Raw genomic sequence first — 8,595 nt, 5'->3', positions numbered from 1 at the left:
CGCAAGCCTCTTCCTGGTGGGGGAAAGGAGGGGAGCTACACTGCAGGTGGGGTGGTCAGAGCTGCTGCAGGCTCTGTGGGATGAGTGGCAGCATTGGGGCTCAGAGGCATGGCCATAGCTCTCCAAGCTCCCCTTAACATGATGCCAGTCACCCCACACAGTCTGCAGCATCTCTGACCACCCTGCTCTCACCCCCATCTGCAGTTCAGTCTCCTCACCGGAAGAGATTTGCACTCTGGGAAACTATGAGAGAGGTTGCTGCCCCCTTGCTGCTCCAGTGGCAGTGGTGGGAGCATAGCAAGGGCCCAGCTGGCATTGCCCCCCTTAAATGAGGGGGAAAGGAGTGGGGTTTTTTTCCCCCTCCCTCCAGTGTCTGGTGGAGTGGGCAGTTAGGGGGCTTACTCTGCTGCTAGCCCTGTGCAGGGAGCCATTGGTGGTAGTTGCAGTGGCCAGGGCTGGCAGACCCCGGCTGCAGTCTACCAGGGGCAGAGCGGGGAATAAACCCCCTCCCTGCCCCCTCTGCCTCAGGAGGTCATACTGGCTGGTGTCTGGCCATGCCCCCCACCTCTGCCTCTTTGACAGTGAGGGGGGAGTGCCAGGCAGATCCTGGCCAGGTCCATGGGAGAGGGAGGGGGAAAATAAACCCCCTCCTTGATGAGTTCACTTCAGGCTGCTTCCAAAGCCATGCCCCCACTGCTGGAGCCATGAGCAGAGAAATGCCTGACAGGGCACGGAGGGGGGAAATAAACCTTCTCCCTGCCCCCTTCACCTTAGGGGGCCAGCATCTGGTCATGCCTCCACCCCTGCCCCCCCACCCCACTCCGGCTAGGGAGCAGAGCGCCAAGGCCAACCCACTCTGCTGGAGCAGAAAGCTCAGCCCAGGGCTGCAGAGCATGCTGGGATACTGGGGGGGGCTCTAGTTTAACTTAAACCAGGAAGAGGCCTGGGACAGAAGTTTCATAAACCAGTTTGATTTAAATCAGTTAAGTCTGATACTATGTTCAACTAGGTTTATCTCAAACTGGTTTCAGCCATTTTGAAACTGGTTTATGTGCACTAAGCTTCTGTTCTGTTACAGGCTTAAAACAGTTTCTGCTCACTTAAACCGGTTTATGTGTAACTTCTGTCCCTAGCCTAAATGGTCCTGAATGCATTCCTAGAGCTGCTCTCAGGTTCTCTGTCAGGTATATTTATTGGTACTTGGTCAAGGCCATTCAAAATATATATATAGCCTTGTTGTCAGGATTTGATGTTCACAGAGCAAGAGAGTGAATGGGTCAACTGTGCTCAGAGGCAGCAGTTTTGAGTGTGGCATAGAGGAGGGGCAGATATACCCTGCTTCTAATCCCATCAGGCTTTATGAAGTTAAAAAAGCAAAAAGCACCTGTACCACAAGGTCTGTTTCCTTCACATTTTCACCCATCAAACCCCAAAAGAGATTTTCCTGAATATTGGGGGGGGAGGGAGTGGGACAGGAATCTAACTGCACCTTTGAGATAACACTGACAATGGAAACTGTGAACTGGAAAGGGAGTTTTTAATCACATAAAAAAGGGATATAATAAAAGCCCAAATATAACCTTGTCTTCCATGAGGCCAGCAGAGAGATATGCTTCTCTTAAAAAAAAAAAGAAAAGAAAAAGAAAGAAAAATCTTGACCTAACATGAGGAGTTTCCTATCGGGGTTGTGCAAAGCTTCAGTCCCTGATTTAATTTGGCAGAGATTCAGCTTGATTTGGTGGCTAAATCTCTGAATCCAAATCAAATCAGAGGACCTCTTAATCTCTCTGAATTGATTCGGACATAGATTCAGCTTTAAATGTTTTTCTACATACTTCTAGGTAGCAGGGGCTCTGAATGCTGCAGTTCTGGGGCAGATGCAGCATCCCACAGAAGTACGGGGGGCTCCCCAGTGTGCTCAGCAGCAGACATGGAAGTGAACCAGAAGCACTTCCGGTCCACTTCCTGCTCCACCGGGGAGCATGCAGTCAGGGGTCCCCACTCCCCCCCAACTAGGCGACTGGTGCCTCCTGGCTCTGGGGGGGCACCCGGGGTCCCCCTGCGGCTGATTGCCGAGCTAGGGGGGGTACCCCAGCATGCCCCCCGGCAGACCCACAGGTGGACTGGAATTACTTCGGTCCACTTCTGGGTTCGCTCCCAAACATGTTGGAAACCCCGCACTCTTCCCCCCCCCGCCCCCTCCGTGCTTCTGTGGGATGTTCCATCTGCATCACGAGCTGCACTGCTACATCAAGTTATGTAGAAAAAAAACTTTTAAAGCTGTGCCTGTGTCCGAATAGCTGATTCACTGAATCAGCATTGAATCTTGAGATTTAGATTCAACTGAATTGAATCAGGGACAATGATCTAAACCAACGGATCAAATCACTGTCCCTGATTCAAGCCAAATCCAAATCAAATTACACCCATTTCACACAGCCCTATTTCCAATGCCCAGTCCAAGGATGTTCAGTATAGATGCCAGGTTTGTATCATCCCCCATCCTAACTCAGACTCTAGGCTAAAAAGGAATTTTATAAGAGCATGGCCTAAATGACAAAAAAGACCTAGCTAAATAGCCAAAATTGTCCTAATCATAAATGCTGAACATCACATCCTTCTGTCTACAATTATCTCTACCTCAGAAGCCCAAGGAATCCAACAAAAATCTCCTGAGCTTTCAGAACTACAGTGGCTCAGTGCTCCCAACATTAGAAGTATTTACCTCACAGGAATGGTTGTAAGCTTACCTAGTTAATATTTGGAAATCCCTTTGATATCCTCAGATGAAAGGCATAGTAACAGTGCAAAGCATTATTGTTATTACATTAGGATGATAAGAAATCCTCCTGCTCTTACTGTCTCTTTTTTATCAAAATTCTAAAGCAGGCATAATTTCTGCAATATCTGAGCAGGCACATTCAATGCCCGGGGCACAGGGGTAAAGGGGAATTATGCTGAACACTGGAGAGCAGGGTGGCAGGGGTTGGGGGGAGTGGAGTCTGAGACCTGATGGGGCTTGTACTGTAGCTTCTGAGAAGCAGATAGCAATGCAGTCTCCTTGGGGTCCTTCCTGGTGCCTCATTCTCTACCCTCTGGCCCCCAGTGCAGGGCTGTGCCTCCGACAGAAAAATTTCCTGAATGGGGAGCATCATTCCACCCCTCTGCCCATGAGATACAGTAGTTGCTGTAGGACTGCACCCACCCATCTCCTATGACTGGGAAGGGGCAGTGCAGAGCTGTGCCTGCCATGGCAGATACTTGTGAAGGGGGCCATACCAGTGCCCCTCTAAATTGGTGCCCAGGGCTAGCCCATTTGCCCTGCCCCAGTTATGCTACTGGGCACTACTACTGCCTTATATTCTGTAAGGCTCAGTAAGACCGCAAGGGAATTTTGAAGGATCTGACACAAAAACATCTCTCTCAAAAAGGACATTTCTCATCAAATATATGGCAGAGAAGAAACAGACAAAAATCCCTTAAATCCATCTTGATTGATTAGCTGTGGATAGCATTACATCTCTAGCCAGTGGCTTTAGGAACTCCTATTCCAGTGCTGTGTTGTTTCTAATGGCTATAAACCTATGTCCAGCAATATCTATCCATATTGTCCAATTAATGAAAGTACCCTTATTTCTGTCATGTTATCACCATTCGCCACAAGAGTTTATCTCATTGTAAGAGTATGCAACTGCTTGGCCGTAACTGAAAACATGAGGTCAGAAAACAAAAAAGGTCCATAGGTTTTATTATAGCCAAAATCCAGAAATACCTCCCAATTTAACGGAAATTCAAAGTGAGGGGAAAGGTCACAATATTGTACAGCATACAAGAAGCCTCTAGAGAATAAACTGGTCCTCTGACACAATAAAACCTATTTTCAATGAAGTAAAAAATAAGACATATTATAAAGCAACAATGTTAAATGTTAGATTGAGTTCAAGTTCTTCTACCTAGATCTTATGAATATTTATTCCCATGTGTTCCCAGTAATAGCCAAAATACTCGAAGTGCTGTGCTGACAACAAACTCCCAACACAAAACTATGTCCTATCTGATGTTTAAGTAGTGAGTATAGCCAAGGAAGCAAAAGCCCTGGAGATTAAGTAACCTAATTTCTAAAAATAATGGGCAATATTACTATAATTTATTCTAACTGATTTTCCAATTTTGATTTAAATGAAAGTTATGCCCTATACTGCTACAAAAACAAATTGTTTCATGTACTGGTGCAATTTTGGTTTGTGTTTTTAAAGGTCAAACCCACACAGAAAAATCAGTCTGACCAAGACCATACTACTATATTTGCTCAAATACCACACACATCCTCCCTCAAAAATCAGCCCCCTAAAATTGGCAGGGAGGGTGTCTTAAGTGGTCAACCTGATTTTCCACCCAGAAAAGAAGCACTTCACTTTGATTCTTGCTTCACAATGCAGCAACAGTGGTATAGTAAAAGCTCTGTTATCCGGCATCCCCCAGGAATGGGGGATGGCAGATACAAAATATGCCAGTTAATTGAGCAGCCCCAGCTGCCGCTTCTTCCACTGCTTCCCTCCGCCCCTCCTGCGGCATCACTGTGCCCTCCAGAGACAGGGAGGCTGGCCCCACACATCCCCATGCAGTCTGTTATGCCCCCAGGCCGTGGGTGCTTGGCAGTGCAGGCTGCTTTGCCCTGGGCCGTGGGGGCTCAGAGAAACTGGAAGCGCCACGGTGGGCACTTCCGGTTTCACTTTTCCTTACAAGCTGGCATGCTGGTTAACAGAGCATGCCAGCTTGTAAGGTGCCGTTACCAGAGAGTTTACTGTATTACTATTTAGGCTGTTGAGGGAGTCAATTGATTTAATGGCTCATTGTTCCTTATTCTGTCAATGTTAATGGTCATCTCTCCTTTTTAATGGTCTTGATGTTCCACTAATCAAGCTAATCATTTTAATGGTAATTTTGCTGTCTGCTAGTTGTTCCTGGTCTCTCTCCTTTTTTACAACCCTGGAAACTCTTTAGCTCTTTTCAAAATCATATATCTACCCATGGAGACCAGTTTTCAGCAGCAGCTACCAATTCTGCTTTTAGTTAAGCAGGAAAGAGAGAGCAAGTCAGGTGGAGATTAGTCTCTGTCCCTGATCTATGTAGCCATACCTCTAGAAAAATATTTTTTTTCTTCATTCTGCCTTTCCAAAAAAAAAAAAGCCTTATTTAGGGGCATGTTATATCTGAGAAAATATGGTATTACCATGGTTGCAGGAGAAGCAACTTGATTTAATTGACTGAAAGCCAACAACTCCTGAGGTCTAATCCTGATCAACACCAAGTCACTGTGTAGCCTTGGGGAAACTCCTTAAAAAGATATGTCAGGTCAACTTAGGCTAAAAAGGTATGTTGAAAAATACAACCTAGGATTCATGAAAAGCTTCCATCAGTAGGAATCAATGTCACCTATTTTGTTTTTAATTCCAATGGAAGAAGTTATCTGTTTGGATTCAAAGATTTCTCTGCATTGTGTTGAACCCCTAACATTGTAGTATTGTGTTAGTGACACAGACCTGAAGGCAATACTGATTAGGATTATTTTAAAAAATTATAAATTAAGCTGAGAGACAGCATGGGCTTGATCCTGAGAGCTTCTGAGCAGTAGGTACTTATAAGTGCTAAGTATTCATTACAATTCAAGAAATGCTAATTAACTATATGCTAAGTAATAATTACAGTTCAAGAACTAGATTCTGCCCTCTGGTGAGTGCTTTCCATCACCCTTGCCAGCCTAAATTAGAATTAAATGCTAAAATCTACCCATTAGCCAGCCTGTTGCCAAATCCAAGGGCATAATGAGACAAAGAATTCTTAAAAGTATGTAAGCTGATTTATACTCTCCCAGCACAATACTTCCTGATTAATACTTTTCTTTGTTTCAGGGTTCCTCTATTCAGAGTAGCAGTCTACTAGTTTGTTAGGGGGGTTGGTTTGTCTTAACAACCCTATCATGCTTGACACTACTGATATACCAACCAGTGATGAGTTATTAATAGTTCTTATAATGAGTGAGTTCAGAATTCTGAAACACTTCCATTTGCCCCACTATATTGGCGTCTGGATGTGCCATTCTAAATCCTGTAGGTAATTGAGCAACTTAAGATAATATGCTTTCTACAGTACAATTTAGAATGCCTTTGTGCTTGGCCTTCTCTCCCAAGTACAAGTGGTTATTAACACTATTATAATGTGCTGTTTTCTGGCACTCTGCAGCTTTTGGAGCTGAGAGGAGGCACTGTCTGCCCTGGGAGAGATGCTGGGTATGTTTATACTGCTACTGAGTCCTGCCCTCCAGCCCTGCTTCTAGATCCAACCCATTAACGGTTTACATTATACCTTCAGCTCATCCCCATCAATAGCCCAGCTAATTTGTAATCTGTTCAGAATGCAACCAAGGGCATGTCCACACATGCAGGCACATGCGCTTGCAGCAGCTCACATAGAAGCAGTGCAAATTTGAGCTGGGGCTTTTTGCCTCAGCACACGTGCTCAGACATGCACTTTGTTGTGCATGTTGTGGAGCAAATTGTGCTATTTGGGGCAAATTAACCCTGCCTGGCTCCTCCCGGATCTGCAGCCAGGGGGAGCTAGAGCCTGGGGCCACCACCTGTGCTGTCCCCAACAGTATAAAAAGCTGCCCTGTCCTGGCCCCATCAGTATAAAAAGCTGCCTTGGCAAGCTCTCAGGAGGTTTTGGGGCCAGCCAATTGGTACTTGGGGACACTGCCCCTTGTGCCAGTTGGACTGTTGCAGCAGCATCCCAAATCCATTTTTAAAAATACCCCAAAATCCATCTTCTTCCACAATTAAAACAAAAGACCACTTTATATACACACACACACACACACACACACACATATATCTAGAGAGAGAGACAGCAAGAGAGAGACAGCGATCAGTTGAGCAATGCTTTATTGGTATATTTACAATGTTAAAGTAATTTGGAAGCCTACCAGCATCTCTATCATCATGATAAAATAGATTCTAAATACCTATTTGTGTTGATGTGTGTTTTTGGTTTACTTCGCACATGAAGGGTGTGTGATGGGGGGATGCAGAGGTTTAGGTTGTAGCCGTGTTGTTCTAAGGACATAGGCAGACAAGGTTCCTTGGGTGAATTTGATATCTTTTATTAGACTATGATGGGGGGATATGGTGTTTGCAGGAAGGGGGTGGGAAGGAGTGGGGAGGAAGGCAGGTAGGTGCGTGGAGGGATGTGGGTTTGTGTGTGGGTAGGTGTGGGGCAATTGCTGGGGGGACTGTAGGTGTGGGGGACCTTGTGGGGGGGGGCTGCTCAGGAGGGGTGGGTCCCCTAGCCCCCCACAGGGTGCAGCCCCCCCACACAGCACATGGAATGCCTCCATCCCCACAGGGCCCCAGCTCCCTCCTGGAGGGCCCCAGGCCCCCCGCCCAGGGCCCATAACTTCCCTTTCACAGCAGCAGCAGGAGTGGGGCACTCTGAGCTTGCTGCTGCCAGCTCCCAGCTCTTGGGGACTATGTGCCAGGCCAAGCCAGATCCTGCTGGCCCTGAGGCCCCTCTGTTGCCCAGCCAGGCCGGTCCCAGGGTGGCAGGACCCAGCGCAGCATGTGGGTACCGTGTGGGTACCAGCTCTGAGGCCCCTCTGCTGCCCGGGCAGGACAGTCCCATGGTGGAAGGACCTGGTGCAGTATGCAGGGACCACGTGCTGGGCCCAGCCAGGTCCTGCCAGCCCTGGGGCTGCTCGTGTACTACCTGTAATTAGAACAATATGCAGAAGGAAAGAAAAATCAGTGGGTGTGATTCCTATTTGTGTTATTTTTTAAATTTCTTGTTCCTGTTCTTCTAGGAATCAATCTGCTCACTTCTTGTCTCTCCATCTGGGCTTCTCACATGCTGTCACACCAACGTAATGTTGCAGAAGGAGGTGGCTTATGTGGCCCAGGATAGTAAGTCTTCAACTTTATAGAGTTGAGAAATAGAGTATAGAAGTGTAAAGTATAGACATACTCTACTTCTACTGCTTGGTAACTGCCAGTGAGAAAACAGCCTCCGGAAGAAGCCTGGTGTAGCATTCAATGTGTAGGACAGAGCAACCAGCCAGGAATTGAAGCTGTGAAGAAACTGGTACCTTTCTGTGGTGTCTCACACCAAGGTGAGCAAGAATTAATGTTCTGTTCTGGAAAATGGCTGACAGAAACCAAAGAGAAGGAATGTGTGGTCAATTTTAACACATCAGAAATTTGCACTGGAGTGAGCCCAAAGCCCCACAGCAGTACAGTTGGTGTTCAGAATATTCATGAGTGATCTGAAAACAAAATGTTAGGGGGCAAAATCTGCAGATGTCATAAAATTATCCAGAATAATTAAGACTAGAGAGACAGCAAGGTACTCCAGAGGGATCCAATAAAGCTAGGTGAATGGATAGCTTAACAACATAGGAAGTGCAAGGGAATGCACATTTTAAGAAAGAATTTGAAGTACACCTACTCATGCTCGTTTCCAAATTAATCTTGATGACCCTGATAGAAGACCTGGACATCACTACAAAAAGCTTAATAAAAACTTTTACACAGTGCATAATGACGT

Source organism: Alligator mississippiensis, chromosome 3 (assembly GCF_030867095.1).
Source record: "Alligator mississippiensis isolate rAllMis1 chromosome 3, rAllMis1, whole genome shotgun sequence".
Taxonomy (NCBI): domain Eukaryota; kingdom Metazoa; phylum Chordata; order Crocodylia; family Alligatoridae; genus Alligator; species Alligator mississippiensis.
The sequence above is the reverse complement of the archived record's forward strand: the minus strand, read 5'-3'. Positions refer to the sequence as shown.